Source organism: Anomaloglossus baeobatrachus, chromosome 5, assembly GCF_048569485.1.
Source record: "Anomaloglossus baeobatrachus isolate aAnoBae1 chromosome 5, aAnoBae1.hap1, whole genome shotgun sequence".
Classification (NCBI taxonomy): domain Eukaryota; kingdom Metazoa; phylum Chordata; class Amphibia; order Anura; family Aromobatidae; genus Anomaloglossus; species Anomaloglossus baeobatrachus.
The window spans coordinates 123351748-123370699 of NC_134357.1; the positions used below are offsets into that span (position 1 = coordinate 123351748).

The 18952-nt window shown below is 43.2% G+C and overlaps 1 long non-coding RNA gene across 1 annotated transcript in view; it reads left to right on the forward strand.

The window, feature by feature from the left end:
• LOC142309773 (uncharacterized) overlaps positions 1-18952 on the forward strand; it is a 193910-nt gene that overhangs the window by 61731 nt on the left and 113227 nt on the right. Inside the window, exon 2 of the long non-coding RNA XR_012753992.1 lies at positions 16242-16320. This is a non-coding gene — a long non-coding RNA (uncharacterized LOC142309773). The remainder of the gene's footprint in view (positions 1-16241; positions 16321-18952) is intronic.

The following is an 18952-nucleotide window of genomic DNA, read 5'->3' on the forward strand; positions in this document are numbered from 1 at the left end:
GTGACCGGCATCTTCCAGGTAAAACCAGGACTGTGAGAAAAGAAAACCTTGAACCCACAGAGACTGTGTCCGCCTGTCGCCCCGTGCTTCGGTGCCCGCCATTACTACTCCCCTTATCATCCTCCCGCTCCACGTGTTGTGAGCAGAAACATCTTAGCTGCTATAACCATCTTCCCGGAGGACAACGACAGCAGCGGCGGCTATTCCCTGGCCGCGTACCGCAGGTGGCGTCACAGCACAATTGCTCCACCATTATCACCCTTTCCCAGCCTTTCTTTATTGTACACCTCGGGACCACTAAACCGTACAGGGCCACCCGTGACATCCCCAGACCCGACATCACCGAGCCCAGCGATGAGTAAAGTTTAACCCCTTGCCCCGTGGGTGCTACACATACACACAGGCTTCAGGAGGACGAAGATAGCCGCAGAGAGGAGGCACCGGACAAGAGACCAGCGATACCCGTTGGACTGGACCGCCGCCTAGGTGAGTATTATTAAAGTGTTTTTTACGTTCTACACAGTGGCCTGGGATCTTATATACAGCATATTACAATGCTATATATAAGAGCTCACTGGTGGTGGCCACAGCTCATTAGGGGAAAAACCTGGCAACAGGTTCCCTTTAAAAATAGGTCTTTTAAGAGAAAAGCATGAGAACTTTCCAATCCATTCATCACTGGAAGATATGCCTCTGCCAGAATGGTCCACTTGTAGTTCATCTCCCTCACCTTATTAATATTAGGCCAGATTCAGACATCTGTGTCATGGTCCTTACTGAAACTGGCCATAGGTCTCATGAGCTATCTGTCTATTAGGCTGTTGAGTTGAGACTCCTGAGATTGGTCTGTGAATCATAGACCATGGAAGTAACCTATTTTTGTGTGTTGCAGAACTAACATTTTTTGACAAAAGTTAACTAGAGCCCAAATTCTGTAATTTCCACACATCTGTACCTGAATTTACTATACCTTAAGCAGGTATATATGTTTTACACTCTAAGCATCTCTATCAGTCATATATAGGTTATACTATGTCCAACGTTTTTGAGAAAATACAAGTTAGTTTAGCTTCAATGAAGCTGTGAATGCCTACCATGTGCTTGTATCTCTCCTAGGCTCACAATACATTAGCATTTTGATCTTTTATTTTGAAACCGTGACAAAGGCAGAGTGAAGTTTCTTTTTCTTTCTGCTTTGTACCTCTGATGGATTACTTCTGCAATGTGCTATTTGCATCCAATTATTAAGAAAGCCTTCAGCTCAACAACACCACCCCACACACAGAAAATAGACTATTAGTGAGCCCCCTTTGTGATGTAATTGGGTTTCTCCCCTTGTTAGACGGCAATGAAAATGTCATCTATATTGGTGGGCACCCATTCAGTTCACATAAAATCCAGTTTTCTCTTGGGTGAGCACTAGGACTTTTCATGCTGCAGGCAGCTGCACCGAGAAGAAGGCTTTTCATGTTTACTGAACAAACTAAGTCCTGCGTGATCTCACCAAACCCGTCTAACCTTTAAGTCTTGGGCCATACCATTTCAATAAGGCAGACATCACATTAGTTAGATTATTGCTCAAAGAAACTTAACCCTGATTAGGCCATAAAGGAACAGTACTTCAGGAAAGATGTTCACAACAACAAAAAAGGCATTTTACTATTGACGGATGAAAAGATAATCTAATCATCAAAACAACAAAATAAAAGTAGTGACCACCAACTAAACAGGTGGATTTTTCTAAACTTATAAATTCAGATAAGAACTACCGTTTTTATCACCACATTTGTTAAAGTGTAGCCATACAACTTCAAATTGTGTCGGTCCACAGCTAGTCCTTCAGAACCCAACCTCGTGGGCCTTAAAGATAAAAGATCTGGAATATTGAAATTCAAAACACCCTATCCTATTTGGCCAAAAATCTAATGCACATCCGAGGATTGACCAGTCATATTGAAATTGTGGTAATAAATAGTCAAATGTGTATTCTTGGCTGTGCAGTTTTCCATCGTTACGCTTTCATTTTTAATCCGTTTTTCCAAGAGCCATTTTTTTTTTACTTTTCTATCCACATAGCCGTATGAGGGCTTTGTTTTTTTTGCGGGATAAGTTATACTATTCAATGACAGTTCATTATACCATTCAACATACTGGAAAAAAATTCAGAGTGTGGTGAAAGCGTTGATTTTTGTATTTTTATGCTGTTATATGTGATGTAAAAATGAACTGGCTGTATGGTTCTGTTAGTCAGAACGATTCTATCAATACCAAATTTGTATAGTTCTTATTTTAAGTGACCCACCCCAAAAAACTCGGAAACTGCCAACAAAATAAAATTGCATTTAGCTTTATCTTGAAGTACCTGTAATGTTTTCATTTTGATGGAGTTGTGCCAGGAATTGTTTTTTTTTTTGCATGGTATCATCACATTTTTATTGATACCATTTTGGGTAGATACATTTTGATCCTTATTGTATATTTGGTGTTCTTGTAGAGACAGAAAAAATGTAATTCTGGTCTTGTGATTTTTTTCTCTTTAGAGCAGTTACCTATCGGGTTATTTAATTTCATATTTTGATATATTGCACTTTTACAAAAGCAGTGATTCTAAATGTTTTTTGGGAGTAGGAGGAAGTGAGTGATTTGAACTTATTTTTTCACCTTTCTTTTAATCTCTATAGAGAGCTTGAATCTACAATTGTCTAATCACTAACAATATATATTGTGATACTAAATTATTGCAGTATGTAGAGAAAATCAGTCTTCTATGAATGCTAGCCACAGGCTGGTCACCACAGGAGCACAATCATAGCCTGCACGGGAATCTTCAGCAGATCCTTGGATGCCATTGGTAGCTATAAGCAACCCTCAATCGCGACGTGGGAAGAGAGATGGGCACATGGAATAGTACACCCCCCCAACCTCGAGCTGTAAGTGCTGCTGTCAGAGATTGACAGCAACTTTTAAAAGATATCAATGGATGGAGCTGAGCTCCACCTGCTTCTGTTAAGGGTGCTTTACACACTACAATAAATCTTTCGATGTGTCGGCGGGGTCACATCGTAAGTGACGCACATCCGGCATCGTAAGTTACATTGTAGCATGTAACAGCTACGTGCGATTGCGATTGAACGGTAAAACATTCATCGCATGCATGTCGTTCAATTCCTAAAAATTGAACGTCGGGTTGTTCATCGTACCCGGGGTTGCACACATCGCAGTGTGTGACACCCCAGGAACGATGAACAGCAGCTTACCTGCGTCCCTCGGCTCCCGCCGGCTATGCGGAAGGAAGGAGGTGGGTGGGATGTTTACGTCCCGCTCATATCCGCCCCTCCACTTCTATTGGCTGGCTACCGCGTGACGTCGATGTGACGCCGAACGTCCCTCCTACTCCAGGAAGTGGATGTTCGCCGCCCACATCGAGGTCGTATGGACGGGTAAGTACGTGTGACGGGGGGTTACAGCATTGTGCGACGCGTTCAACAAATTGAACGTGCCGCACATACGATGGGGGCGGGTACGATCGCATACGATATCGTATGCTGGATCGTATGGTGTAAAGCAGGCTTTAGAGACAAATGTTGGCTGTGTAACACAGCCAGTGTCTGCTGGAAATGATGCAAGCTCAGCTCCTGAGCCTGCATCAAGGAAGTGTACCCAACATTTAATGTAAAAGTACGCAATGTTGGGAAGGGGTTAATACTACCAGTTACAAAAAAAAGAAGAACTAACGATGCATTTGTGGTTAGCACGGTTGCCTTCTAGTATTGTAACATGGGTATGAAGATACTGAACCCCATTTATTAAAATTATCTAAAAGAAAACTTCACAGTGCAGCTTTAATTTCAGCAGGGCAGTTCAAGGAATTACATTTTAATGGTAATTGGTTGTTATGTGCAACAAAAACAGTTTTGATAAATGAGGTTCAATATGTTCTACACCAGTGTTCCCCAATTCCAATCCTCAAGGCCCACCAACAGAGCATGTTTTCAGGATTTCCTTAGCATTGCACAGATGATAATTTAATAACCTGTAAAGATGATGATTCCAACATCTGGGCAATGGTAAAGGAAATCCTGAAAACATGCCCTGTTGGTGTTGAGGACTGGAATTCGGTAACACTGTTCTACCCAACTGCACATTTAATTTAAGCACTTTCAACCAAGCCTCCACTCTGGCACTGAAAAGTGACTATACTTTTTCATTTAAACTGGTAGTCCACTGCCTTCTCCACTGAGACTGGCAATCCTGTCCTCCTGCATCAATCACTGCCAACACAATGTCATAGGACGCATTAGTGAATGTGAACCATGTCTTCTCAGCACAGGAAAGGCAGGGAAGAAGTTGTTCAGATTTACCACTGTGCTCCCAATGGCCACTGCAGTGACCAAATGACTGAAGGTTTTTTTAATTTATTTTTTTTTCACATTTCCTGAAAAGTACACAGAATATCTGTCATGTAGGTTTGATTAAGTACTGTATGTGTTGCACAATATTATATCTCTTGTTATTTATTTTAAAGCTCTATTAATTACAGGGTGCATATATGGTTTACATACAAATACATGTCCAGTGAAGAAAATAAGTTTTCCCACCTACAAAGAATGGAGAGATGTGTAATATTTATTGTAGGACACCAACTGTAACTAAAGGCCGCTTTACACGCTGCGATATCGGTACCGATATAGCTAGCGTGGGTACCCGCCCACATCTGTTGTGCGACACGGGCAAATCGCTGCCCGTGCCGCACAACATCGCCCAGACATGTCACACATACTTACCTGCCCGGCGACGTCGCTGTGACCGGCGAACCGCCTCCTTTCTAAGGGGGCGGTTCGTTCAGTGTCACAGCGATGTCACAGCTGCGTCACTGAACCGCCGCCCAATAGAAGCGGAGGGGCGGAGATGAGCGGGACGAACATCCCGCCCACCTCCTTCCTTCCGCATAGCGGCCGGGAGGCAGGTAAGGAGAACTTCCTCGTTCCTGCAGTGTCACACGGAGTGATGTGTGCTGCCGCAGGAACGAGGAACAACTTCGTTACTGCTGCAGTAACGATTTTTGAGAATGGACCCCCATGTCACCGATGAGCGATTTTGCACGTTTTTGCAACGATGCAAAATCGCTCATAGGTGTCACACGCAACGGCATCGCTAATGCGGCCGGATGTGCGTCACCAATTCCGTGACCCCAACGAGTTCGCATTAGTGATGTCGTAGCGTGTAAAGCCCCCTTAAGGCTGCTTTCACACATCAGTTTTTTGCTATGCGGCACCATACGGCGCTTTGCGGGAAAACCGCATCCGTTTTTTTTTGCCGCCGGGTGCGTTTTTTCCACACAGACTTTTAATAGCGCCGGATTGTGCCGCATGGCCTTGCGTTGCGTCCAGTTTTGCGTCCAGTTTTGCGTCCGGATGCGGCATATTTAGCCGATGCGGCGGCCGGATGAAAAATCCTGAAAATTACATTATATGATTTTTAAATAATTAATTTGCATTTTAGTTAATATAATAAGTATTTGATACAATAGAAAAGTAGAACTTAATATTTGGTACAGAAACCTTTGTTTGCAATTACAGAAGCCAGATGTTTCCTGTAGTTCTTGACCAGATTTGCACACACTGCAGAAGGGAATTTGGCTCACCCCTCCATACATATCTTTTCCACATCTTTTAGGTTTCGGGGTGGTCAGTGGGCAACATTGAGTTTCAGCTCCCGCCAAAGATTTTCTATTGGGTTCAGGTCTGAACACTGGCTAGACAACTCCAGAACCTTGAAATGCTTCTTATGGAGCCTCTCCTTAGTTGCCATGGCTGTGTGTTTCGGGTTATTGTCATCCTGGAAGACTCAGCCACAACCCATCTTCAATGCTCTTTACTGAGGAAATGAGGTTGTTGGTCAAAATCTCGAGATACATGACCCCATCAATCCTCCCTTGAATACGGTGCAGTCATCCTCTGCTTTTGCAGAAAAGCAACCCCAAAGTATGATGTTTCCACCCCCATGCTGCACGGTTGGGACAACATTCTTGAGGTTGTACTCATCCTTCTCCTTCTTCCAAACACGGCAAGTGGAATTCATACCAAAAAGTTCTATATTGGTCTCATCTGTCCACATACCTCCTCTGCATAATCCAGATGGTCATTTGAGAACTTCAAAAGGGCCTGGACATATGCTGGTGTGAGCAGGCAGACCTTGTGTGCCTTACATGATTTTAATCCATGACAGCGTAGTGTGTTACTAACTGTAACCTTTGAGACTTTGTTTCCAGCTTTATTTAGGTCATTCGTCAGCTACTCCAGTGTATTTCTGGGTGGATTCCTGAACTTTCTCAGAATCATCCTTACCCTAGAGACGAAACATTTTGTGCTTCTTCCATTTTCTAAGAATTGCACCAACAGTTGTTGCCTTCTGACTAAGCTGCTTGCCTATTATCCTGTAGCCCATCCCAGCTTGTGCAGGTGTACAATTTTGTCCCTGGTGTTCTAAGACAGCATTTTGGTCTTGGCCATTGTGGAGAGGTGTGTGTGTGGAGGTGTGTGTGTGGGGGTGTGTGTGGGGGTGTGTGTGGGGGTGTGTAGATAGCCTTCTTCAGGTAAAATAACATGACCATAGGCTCATGTTATTTTACCTGAAGGCTTTTTTTAAGGTTTTTAGCCGAACCGCATTGTAATATTTTATAGTAGCCAAATAAAATTTCTTCTGTTATAATACATTTGGAGGTCAGCCCCACGTTTTTTGATTTGAAGGATTTTTCAAGCACTTGAATTTACTGGTTTCCTGTGGAGGTAATACACAGTGTATCAAATCCTAGTGAGCAGCAGATCAGCAGAGAGATTGTGGAAATTGATCCTAAAGGGATCTATGGGCTTGATCTAACTTGAAATAAGGTGAGTGCAATTTATGCACATTTCTTAATCAATATTTATGCATTTGAACTACTACATTTTAGAGTGGCGCTGCGTGTGTCCCTTTTCATTTTAAGCCCTTCAAGGTTTACCTTTGTATTTCCCCACTCTACAATAAACAAGAACAGGAAACTAAAGGCCATGTCTCACTAAGCAACATCGCTAGCAACATCGCTGCTGAGGCACGACTTTTGTGACGCAACAGCGATGTTGCTAGCGATGTTGCGGTGTGTGACATCCAGCAACAACCTGGCCCCTGCTGTGAGGTTGCTGGTTGTTGCTGAATGTCCTGGACCATTTTTTAGTTGTTGCTCTCCCGCTGTGAAGCACACATCGCTGTGTGTGACCGCGACAGAGCAACAACTAAATGTGCAGGCAGCAGGAGCCGGCTTCTGCGGACGCTGGTAACCAATGTAAATATCGGATAACCAAGGAAAGGGTAACCAAGAAGCCCTTTCCTTGGTTATCCGATATTTACCTTCGTTACCAGCGTCCGCCACTCTCACGCTGTCAGTGCCGGATCCTTGCTCCCTGCACACGTAGCCAGACTACACATCAGGTAATTAACCCGATGTGTACTCTGGCTAGGAGTGCAGGGAGCCAGCACTAAGCGGTGTGCGCTGGTAACCAAGGTAAATATCGGGTTGGTTACCCGATATTTACCTTAGTTACAAAACGCAGCATCGCTTTCACGTGTCGCTGCCAGCTGGGGGCTGGTCACTGGTTGCTGGTGAGATCTGCCTGTGTGACAGCTCACCAGCAACCAGTGTAGCGACGCTCCAGCGATCCCTGCCAGGTCAGGTTGCTGGTGGGATCGCTGGAGCGTCGCTTAGTGTGACGGTACCTTAACAGTAACAGACTTGTACAGAAGGGGAGAGGACCCTCACAGGCTTACAATCTATAGGTTATAGGCAAAGGAGATAGTAGGTCAAGGTGTTGTAGTAGCTCTGGTGGTAAGTTAAGTGTCAGTGGGGTTATTGCAGGCTTTTCTGAAGAGATTAGTTTTCAGATTGTGTCTGAAGGCTTTTAACCATGGTAGACAATTGGATGTGCTGAGACACTGAATTCCAGAGGAAAGGAGATGTTTGAAAAAAAAATTGAAGATGGTTGAGTGAGAAACATATAAAAGTTGAGAACAGAAAGGCGTCTTTTGAGGAACATAGATTATGAGAGGGAAGGTATTTGAAAGTTAGTTCAGAGATGTATGGAGGAGACCGATTATGGACAAGCTGTTTAGTAATTTAAACTGGATTTGTTGGGCAATTGAAAGCTAGTGACAGAATTGGCAGAGTTAGAGATAGAATTGGCAGAGATGGAAGAGTAGTGACTGGAGAGGACTAATAGAGCAGCAGAGTTAATCATAGACTAGAGAGGTGCAAGAGTGTAAAGCGGGCTTTACACGCTACGATATTGCTAGCGATATCATACGCAAAAGCACCTGCCCAGTCATGCATGCGATTTCGTGTGATCGCTACGGCAGCATCACACACACTTACCTGGTCGGCGTCGTCGCTGTGACTGCCGAACAATCCCTCCCTCAAGGGGGAGGGACGTTCGGCATCACAGCGACGTCACCGCGACGTCACTAAGCGGCCGGCCAATCAAAGCGGAGGGGCGGAGATGAGCGGCACGTAATATCCCGCCCACCTCCTTCCTTCCACATTGCGGCCGGCGGCAGGTAAGGAGACGTTCCTCGCTCCTGCAGTGTCACACACAGCGATGTGTGCTGCCGCAGGAGCGACGAACCACATCGATAATCAACCAATACCAATTTTTGGTTTTGGGACGACCTCTCCATGGTGAACGGTTTTCACCATTTTTGAGGTCGATGGTAAGTGTCACACGCTGCAATATCGTTAATGACGCCGGATGTGCGTCACTAACGTTGTGACCCAGAAGATAAAATATTAACGATATTGTAGCGTGTAAAGCCCCCTTAAGTCGGGAGGCCACAGAGGAGGATATATCAGTAGTCAAGCCAGGAGATGATAAGGGTCTGTGCAAACAGTTTTGATTCAGGGTTAAAGGGAAGGTCTCGCGTATTTTTATTTTTGTATTAATTATAGTGATTATGAAATAAAGTATTTTTAATACAAAAAAAAATCACTGCTTATTTAGTTTTTATTTAATTCTAGTTTTACTGAAGGCACTGGGGGCTGCCATGTTGGATTCGCTGTGTGTAACGACAGCTAGTCACCTTCTTTATGGCAGCCCCCTGTGCATAGAGAACAGTGGTCGGGATCCGACCCTGTAGGCTAACATACAGTAGGCGTCTGCGTCTGCTATGACTTGGACGCACCCCCTGGGTTGTCCAGATCACAGCAGAGGAAGATCAGCGCCGTCTGGAGCTTCCCCCCTGTCACCCGCCGGGATGGGTGAGTACTGGTATGCAGCGTCTGACTGATTACTGGAGTAATCTCCATAATGTCAGTCCTGGCTGCGGTTACCTGTAGTGCACTCTGGAGCTCTCACCTGAGCTCCGGCGTGCAGCCTGAAATGTACCACGAGCACCGAGTAATTGATTCTCCGGCGATTGCGGTGCAGTTCATGACAGCTGCAGACATCCCGGGCTGATCTCTGGTGCTCTTACCTGAACTCCGGAGATCAGCCCAGACTGTCCGCAGCTGTTATGAACTGCACCGCAATCGCCGGGGAATCAATCACTCGGCGCTCGCAGTACAGTCCTGCAACCTCTGAGATCAGTCCAGGCTGCAGGTGAGAGCTCCGTAGCCAGTCCGAAGCTACCGGTACGCTACTCCCCCCGCCGCCGTCGCTGCTCCCCAGCCCCCACCGCTTTGCCCCCGCCACCACCAACCCCGCCCCACCGCAGCCGCTCCCCCACTTGTGTGTGCTCACCCCTGGCCTCCTTGCGTCAGTCTGCAGAGCGTTGCTCCTCTTGACACATACAGGAATAGCCTACAGAGCGTCGCTCCTGACACATGATACAGGAGGAACGACCCTCTGTAAGCTATATATCCCTATGTATGTGTGGATTCCACTCACTGACAGCAAGCACAGATGATGGGGAATGTTTCCACTTATTCTTTTGGAAACACCCAGATTGGGAGGGGGGGTGATATAGCACACAGGCGAGCAGACTCCGCCCACTTTACTGCAGCTGTAATGTGAGCTATTTCTACAGTAGGATTTCTGTAGGATTTCAGCAGCTGCTCCCCCTAGTGTTTAAGAGTGAAAAATATCACACTTTTTAAAAAAAATTCTCAATTAAAAACAAATAATAATATGTACACAACATTAAAACATTAATACTTTATATTTTTACAGTTATTGAAAAAAAAATTCTGATGACACCTTCCCTTTAAGGAAAGGGAGAATTCTGGAAATATTTTTAAGTTTGAGATGTCAGGAGGTGGTGAAGGCATGAATGTGTGTTTTTTAGGATAGAACAGACTGAAATGTTCCTCTGAGGCAGCAGACTGTTGGTACAGGTGAAAGCGTGCTGCCATTTATTGTGATAGAAAGATCAGATAGGAGAGTTAAGTGAGCTGGAAGAAAATGATGAGTTCAGTTCTGCCCATAAGGAAAATTTAAAAAGTGTTGTAAGATGGCCAATGGTAAAATCCTGGAGGGGAGATATTTTTCACTGAGGTTATTAGATTCAGTGATGTGAAATCTGGAATGAATGCTCAGTATGCTAAGTACTGAGAGGGTTAAACGGTTTTAAAAAGGGTCAGGCTTTTGTGAACAGTCACAGAGATGGGTGGAATGGCTGTTCACATATCTCCCCCCTAACATGTGGTACAGGAGGTAAAATGAAGACCTCTGGCTCCATGAACTGTTCTGTGTATGGAGGTAACAGACCTCCAGCACTGGGACTCTTGGTGAAGCATGGATTACCCTGAGTGGGTGAATCCTGCAAAAAGTGTATGAACTTGTTACTTCATTTTCCCTTTTTGTTACCGTGGGCAGGAAAAAAGCATTATTTAAGTTTGCTTTGAGGAATGGTTTCTGAAGTCTGAATAAACCAGCCAGACAGTTAAATAGAAACGTTTCCTGTCTCTACCTCTGCAAGCAGCCGGATAAGCGTTCCCACAGTGTGATGAAAAGGCTGGATATGGCTGATAGACACTCAGAGACTCTGAACAGCAGAGAGGCGACATCTAGGACAGAAATGTAGATTTGAGTGTCATCATCATACAGATTATACTGGAAGCTATGGGACTTCATCATCCCAGGCCAAAGGTATAGATGTAGAAAAGTTCCAGGTCAGACCCTTGAGTGGAAACCACAGAGAGAAGGTAGAATAAGGAGGTAGTATGGGAATGGTAGACGCTAAATGTGTGATTAGTGAGAAATAAGGCTTTCCAGAAGCGGAGAAAATCTTTGATGCCAAGAGAAGAGATGATTTGTTGTAGGAGGTAGTAGTTGAAACCAAGAGGACAGGTCTAAGGCTACATTCACACTTGCGTTGTTTTGCATCAGTCACAATCCGTCGCCTTTAGGAATTACTTTATCCTGCAAAACATTTTGCAGGAATCCGTTTTTACCCCCATAGACTTGTATTAGCGACGGATTGTGACTGATGGGCTTGCGTTGCATCCGCCGCGTGACGGATTAGTCATTTAGTCACTGGTCATCAGGCGGGAGCAACGCTGAATGTAACGTTTTTTTCATTGTCGAAAAAACGGATAACGACGGATGCGTGTTTTATGATAGTAGCCTATGGGCGGCAGAATCCACCGTTATCCGTTGCGAAAGTTCCGTCTTTTTATTCTCTCTCTCTTTCTTTCGATTGGTTTTACCAAATGACCTTTCACTTCTGTTTTTTGTTTTTTTTTTTTTAACGCATCCGTTACATCACTTTTACAACAAAGTGCGACGCATCCGTCACCAAACGGATTGTGACTGATGCAAAGCATAAATAAAAAGAGGAATACAGAGTATTGGTAGTTAATAGGTCATTTTCAGATTTGGTTACGGCTATTTAGGCATAAAGCATTTGAGTGTGTGGGTGTCTGCACCTTTGCAAAAAAAAAGCCTAGGTTCTCTGAAAACTTTGCTGATCTTGGAATCCTGTTCCTCATGCAGACTTCAAATTCAAGATTTGGATTATTTGGCAGTTATACAAAAGGTAATTTTTTTATAAATTGTGTGTAAAATTACATTATATAGGCATTGTATTATTTGTGAGCTCCCACAGCACTACTATATAAGGTGGCACTTAAGACACTCTCAGTGCTGCAACACTAGCCCAGCAGTACCTAATATAGAGACATCCATATGTCAGACTGTTGTCTACAATGGGCTGTGCTTCATTGCCAAACACAACCACACACATGGACATTGCGGTTTCATGTATTACAGATAGGGGGTCACAGTGCTTCAGGGAGACTCCCTCTACTATAACACTGATTAGATGTAAAGAGTAGAAGTAAATATATATTTTTTTTTTTGTATGGTATGTGAAAGATTCTTTGGTTATACTGCTTATTCAAACAAGCAATTATTAGATATAGTAGAGAATGTAAAATATATCTAAAGATATTAACCAAAATTTAATAAAATGTAATAATTCTACAGACTACTTATAGTTTTACACATCCACATTTATATTTTGTGTTGATTGACATGGATGAGGCCTCGGGCACCATCCACCTAAGCGGGCAAAATCTCCCGTCTGTGCAGACATATTCCCAGCTCGCACAGGCGCACATCACTCTGCCCTATTACAGGCAGAACAGAAGACATAGGTGCACCTGTGTGAACTGGTGAGTTCTCTGCGCAGGCGCAAGATTTTGTCCAGTGATGTGGATGAAGCGGGTGACGTCAATCAGCACAAGAGGACGGTGAAAGGAGGTGCAGATTAGGATGCCCATTGGACCGGACAGACAATTTACATACATGGCGGGAGATTTTATAAAGATATTTGTGGGGTCTACATAAGGGGATCAGGGGGTAACGTGCACTTTTGCAGAATGCAGTACAGGTGCTAGGTTTAGTTTAGAAGGCCAAAATCACGTGACAAGTTCCCTTTAAACAAAGATAATGCCATTAATACTATGATAAGTTATCAGTTAAAAAGTGTCTACGTGGTGCAATCTATAAATACCAAATTTCCACAGCTCCTGAGATAAAGCTACCCAGGGAACATAGGCTGCATTTTTCTACCTAATACTAATGTCCCAGGCTCCATCATGGATACTGTTCCAGCCTGTGTAATTACAAGTAAAAAGGTTTTGGTACAGTGTTAGCCAGTTGAAAAATTATTGAATGTTCTCAGTGAGAGGAACAAAATTATAATCTTGTGATACCTTTCAATGGCTATCTAAAATAAAATAAAGTGATGTTACAAACCAAGCTTTCGAGACATCCCAGGTCCCTTCATCAGGCATGGTATGACAAAATATCTGAAGAAACACAAATATGTGCACAAACAGAGCAGAGGGATGGCATAATAAATGTCTTGTATTATGCCATCCCTCTGCTCTGTGCATATATTTATGTTTCTTCAGATATTTTGTCATACCATGCCTGATGTAGGGACCTGAGATGTCTCGAAAGCTTGGTTTGTAACATCACTTTATTTTATTTTAGTTAGCCATTGAAAGGTATCACAAGATTATAATTTTGTTCCTCTCACTGAGAACATTCAATAGCCTGTGTATTATTACGCTATCATCAATAATCTCTTACTTAAATCTAAAAAGCAGAAACACTAACTCCTAGCACTTTCTTCTGATATCATGTCTTAATGAAATCTAATAACACATAACTTTACGATATATAAAAACTTTAATTTAGTGAAACAATTTGTCTGCCAGAGGAGTGCTGTAAAAAATCTCACCAGGAGAGCATCCAGGCTGCAAATGTATTCTGACAGGAGTATGTTACTACCAGATAAGATTAGGCCAGGAGATTAGCAGATCTGTAGATAATGCTTCAAAATCCCTAAGCTTTTCTGTATCCTTGTTCAGCTTTGCCTCACTCAGCAATATACAGAACACTAACTGTTCAAAGGATTAATGCCATCACGATAACGAATAATGGAGATCTACACCACAGTCCATGTCTCAAGCCACTATAGAAAACATGACTTTCCTCGCAGAGGTAGTTTTACACTAACGAGTAATATAAAGAGCATATACGAAATATGACCAATAAAGCAACAGTAAGGAGAAAGCCTGCTATTGTTATTACACATCTAAATTACAATTCTCACAGCTATAAATCTTTCAATGTTGTGTGTGTATGTCATAATGGGAAATGTGTTCCCATAGTTTGGAGTAAAAGTAGGTCATGGTGGCCAGTGCTCGAATGATCACCACTTAGAGCGTTGTATAAAGAGTACCTACCATAATCTAGTTTGCATATTTTATTTAATGAGAAAGAAGGCAGTCTCAAACTGCTGATTTTTGTAAATATAAATTAGTACTAAAGGATGCAGAATACTCCCTAACATACCTGAAACAGCTCAACTTTCTAGCAAAGGTCAGGCCCGATCTTCCAGGTTAAAGGATTCCGGTATTCAGGATCCAACAACCCTTCGTAGTCCCCATTAGTGAAACTGCAAAATCTCATCTGTTATCGTGAAATCTTAGGCTATGTGCGCACGTTGCGTACTAGCCCTGCAGAAATTTCTGCAGCGATCTGAAGAGCACACGTGCGCTTCAAATCGCTGCAGAAAATGTCCGTAGAGAAAAAAAAAAAAAGCCGATTCCATGCGCTCTGCCTGCAGCTCCTGCCATAGACAGAGCAGGAGCTGCATGCAGAGCGCACGGAAGAAGTGACATGTCACTTCTTAGAACGCAGCGCTTCGGGCAGCAGCCGAAGCGCTGCGCTCTAAGACGCCACGTGCGCACGACCCCTGCACAATCTCCATAGACTGTGCAGGGGACGCAGGACTCATGCAGGTACGCTGCGCTACAAAGCGCAGCGTAACTGCATGTATTTACGCAACGTGCGCACATAGCCTTATGCTTTTCACTAACCCAGTGCTGCTACATCGTTTACCAAGTGATTAACTATTTGCAGACCGCCCAAAGACTAAACATTTGGGCGCTCCGTGTTCTTCTCTGCAGTGAAGTTCCAAAACATAACTTCATAGTAGAGCAGTTGCATCCGATCATGTGGCTCATGTGGATCCGGCACACTCAAGTACATACAGTACAATGTAATACAGTACAATGGCATTGCGGCACCTCCGGTCACATGACAGCATGTGACCGGAGCTTGCCGTGATGCCATTGTACAGTATTAACATTGTACTGGAGTGTGCCGAATCCGGCAATCCAGCGAAATGCCGGATGTGGGAAACTAGTCTAACTAACAACTCCTCATCAACATCGGCAGGAATATCGCCAGTCTTGAATCGAGGCCGTTAGTTTTTACAATTTTTAACAACTCGTTCGTCACACCTTTTTACTTTGCAGATTTATTATACATCATATACAAGCATCTTTGATTGTGATAGGAGTAAGTTCACCTGCAACTGTGGATGTCTCAGTTTTGTGATAAAGGGGTCAATTACTTCTACAATTTACACAGGTTCTGAGGAAAGACTGCAGACTAAGGCCCTACTCATATCCTTTCATATTGCAGATCAAATCTCCAGTTTAGACTCCTGATTTCTGGATACCAGCTTCACAGGAAACGTTCTCCATCTGTGTTTACTTACATGGACCTAGGTCTTTACCCTCATTGAGAAATCTTGGTGATCACCAATACTTTTCTTTTCTTATTCTTCACTACAATATCAAGAAAATCAAGTCTGCATTAGGACATTCACATTTTGAATACCTTCTTTACTGTAACCATGATGGACACTAGACTTTTCTTGTGTTGGTATATACCCTTATTTATCATCCCTTGACATGTGTTTAATCTTTTACCAGCACTCCACTAAAGGACTTGCCCATATTCAGACAACTTTGTATTATAAGCCATGGTAGTTATAAATAAAAACCAAAAAACCCCCCGATTATAGGGAAGGGGGTATCTCATATTAATACAATCTTTTTATTACTGATATACCCTGTAACTGGGGCTGTCATATTAGCCCCAGTTACAGAAATTCGGCTTTCAGGCTACATTGCAGAGTTGAATGAGTCTCTTAGGTTCCCTCCTTACACCCAGAAAACACATGATCACTGGGTCTGAAGGAGGAAGCCCCATCAGTGATATGATTTACCTATGAATAAGGACTATGTTTAGTCCGAAACACCTAATGTTCATTGTAATAATGTCTGCTTTCCCTGTTTTTAATTTTTTTAAATTTTAATTGGTGAAGCTTACTTCATGAACGTGATTTTTTAAGGTAATACTTTTACAATGCTGGTAATTGGCCTCTCTCCCCTTCCCTTTTTGATTTTTCAGATTTATGGCGCATGTGGTTTGGGCAGTGAAGCCATATGTTACCTGTAAAACAATTGGCGGAAGACGTGACTGTATTGAGGTACATAAAGGGTGGGCCATAAGTTTGGATACACCCTGATAAAATGGAAGTGGTTGCTGATATCACCTTAGCGTTTGTGGAATATTAGTACATGGGAGGGGCCAAACATTTGAGGCCGGGTGACACCCATGGCTGCCATACGCAAAGCCGCCATTTTGAATTCAACTTTAATTTTTGCAATGGAAAGGGCGTCATGTGACACATCAAACACAGAGAATTGCATAAGAAAAATAGTGGTGTGCTCATTTTTAACATAGCCTTATTCATTATCGAGTTATTGAAACATTTGTAACATGGAAAAACCACTGTAACCCACTAAAGGAGATTCTCTTCTCCCACTCTTGACACACCGAGAGCAATACCACAGAAGAAATGCTACCACAGCCCTCCTGTATTAGTTGTTTCAGGTGCCCCACATCCGGGATTCTGGATCTGCGGTATTGTTCTCGGTGTGTCAAGAGTGGGAGAAGAGAATTGTGTTGACAATTCAACACAATGTGCAGCACTATGAGCACATCCTTTAGTGGGTTACTGTTGTTTTTCCATGTCACAAACGTGTCAATAACTCGATAATGAATAAAGCTACGTTAAAAATTAGCACACCTTTGTTTTTCTTGTGCAATTCTCTGTTTGATGTGTCACATGACCCTCTTCTCATTGAAAAAAGTAAAGTTGAATTCAAATTGGCAGCTTTGCAGATGGCCGCCATGGACGTCACCTCGCCTCAAATGATTGTCCTCTGCCATGTACTAATGCCACAAACTATAAGGTGATATCAGCAACCACTTCCATTTTATCAGGGTGTAGCCATACTTATGGCCCAGCCTATATATATTCCATATAAATTCTATGTGTTGGAACTGGTATCATATATACAATATGCTCATTATGAGTTCCACAATAACAGGCCTAGTAGTGTAAACAGCCGTGGCTTCGTCCATTAATCGTTGGTCAATTGCATAATTGTCTTGACGATAGGGGGCAGCAGAGCGCTGTTCGTCACATATTGGTGGAAACGGTAGGATATCTACGTGATCTCTCGGGCTGTCTCAATCTGTGTCCCTGATATAAATGGAATTGTTTTAATTAATATTTTACTAAAAAGCAATTTTTTACGCATATGAAGTACATTTACACATACACAAAGTATTCCTTATGTGAAATATGGAAAATAGAAGAATACAAGGAAAGTACAAAATCCATATAAGAGTGTTTACAAGAGTACAGAAAAAAAAATAAAAATGTACCAGATCATTGAGAGATTGAGATGAAATCTAGTTGTTGCAGGGGAAGGTTCACACTAAAGTGAGCTCAGAGAACGAGGTTATGTGGTTACTGAGGCATCGCTGGAAACTACAAATAGCATAATGTCCTCTTTACAGCTGAGCTTATCAACTAGATGGACTATTGTTAACAAATCCCTATGTGCCATAGTTTTTGGCAAATTAGTATCACTGTAAACATTCTTGGCAGTGCTGATTGGGATGGAAGCAGCTAGCACACAGGGATGTCCCTAGCTGATAAGTTGTACGTAATATAATTCACTTAGGCTATGTGCACACAGTGCGTTTTTCTCGGCGTTTTTGCGCGTTTTTCGGGTGCGTTTTTGGCCTCAAAACTGCATGACTTTGCTTCCCCAGCAAAGTCTATGAGTTTTCATTTTTGCTGTCCCCACACAGCGTTTTTTTTCAGCTGCGTTTTTGTGGTGACCACAAAAGCGCAGCATGTCAATTATTCCAGCGTTTTTCATTCATTGAGTTCAATGGGATGTTGAAAGACGCAATGAGAAACGCAAATAGCTGCGTTTTGGTGCGTTTCTAAGGCTATGTGCACACGCTGCGTTTTTTTGACGCTGCGTTTTTGTGCGTTTTTGGCCGCGAAAAACGCACAAAAACGCACCTGCGTCGAAAAAACGCGGCAAAAAACGCACGCGTTTTGCCGCGATTTGGTGCGTTTTTTTGCTGCGTTTTGCTGCGTTTTTGCTCACTGCGTCTTTATGCGTTTTTTATCAGTGAACAAAAAAAAAAAAGGTCTGATGTCATTTCCTTCTTCAATGTGTTCTTCATTCTCCACTAGTGTATGCAGAAGAGCAGACAGCTGCAGAACTACAAGGCTCAGCATACTCCATCCAATAGTGTATGCAGGAGAGCAGACAGCAGCTGTCGAACTACAAGGCTCAGCATATGCAGAAGAGCAGACAGCTGCAGAACTACAAGGCTCAGCATCCTCGATCCAATAGTGTATGCAGGAGAGCAGACAGCAGCTGTCGAACTACAAGGCTCAGCATCCTCCATCCAATAGTGTATGCAGGAGAGCAGACAGCAGTTGTCGAACTACAAGGCTCAGCATCCTCCTTCCAGGACTGTATGCAGGATTTCTTTGCCCCCCCCCAAAAAAAAATGACATGGGCTTCGCCATATTTTTGTATGCTAGCCGGGTACAGCAGGCAGGTACGGGCTGCCCCCAACCCCCAGCTGCCTATTTGTACCCAGCTGGGAACCAAAAATATAGGGAAGCCCTTTTTTTTTTTTAAATTATTTCATGAATTTCATGAAATAATTTTAAAAAAAAATGACGTGGGCTTCGCCCAATTTTTGAGTCCAGCCGGGTACAACTAGGCAGCTGGGGATTG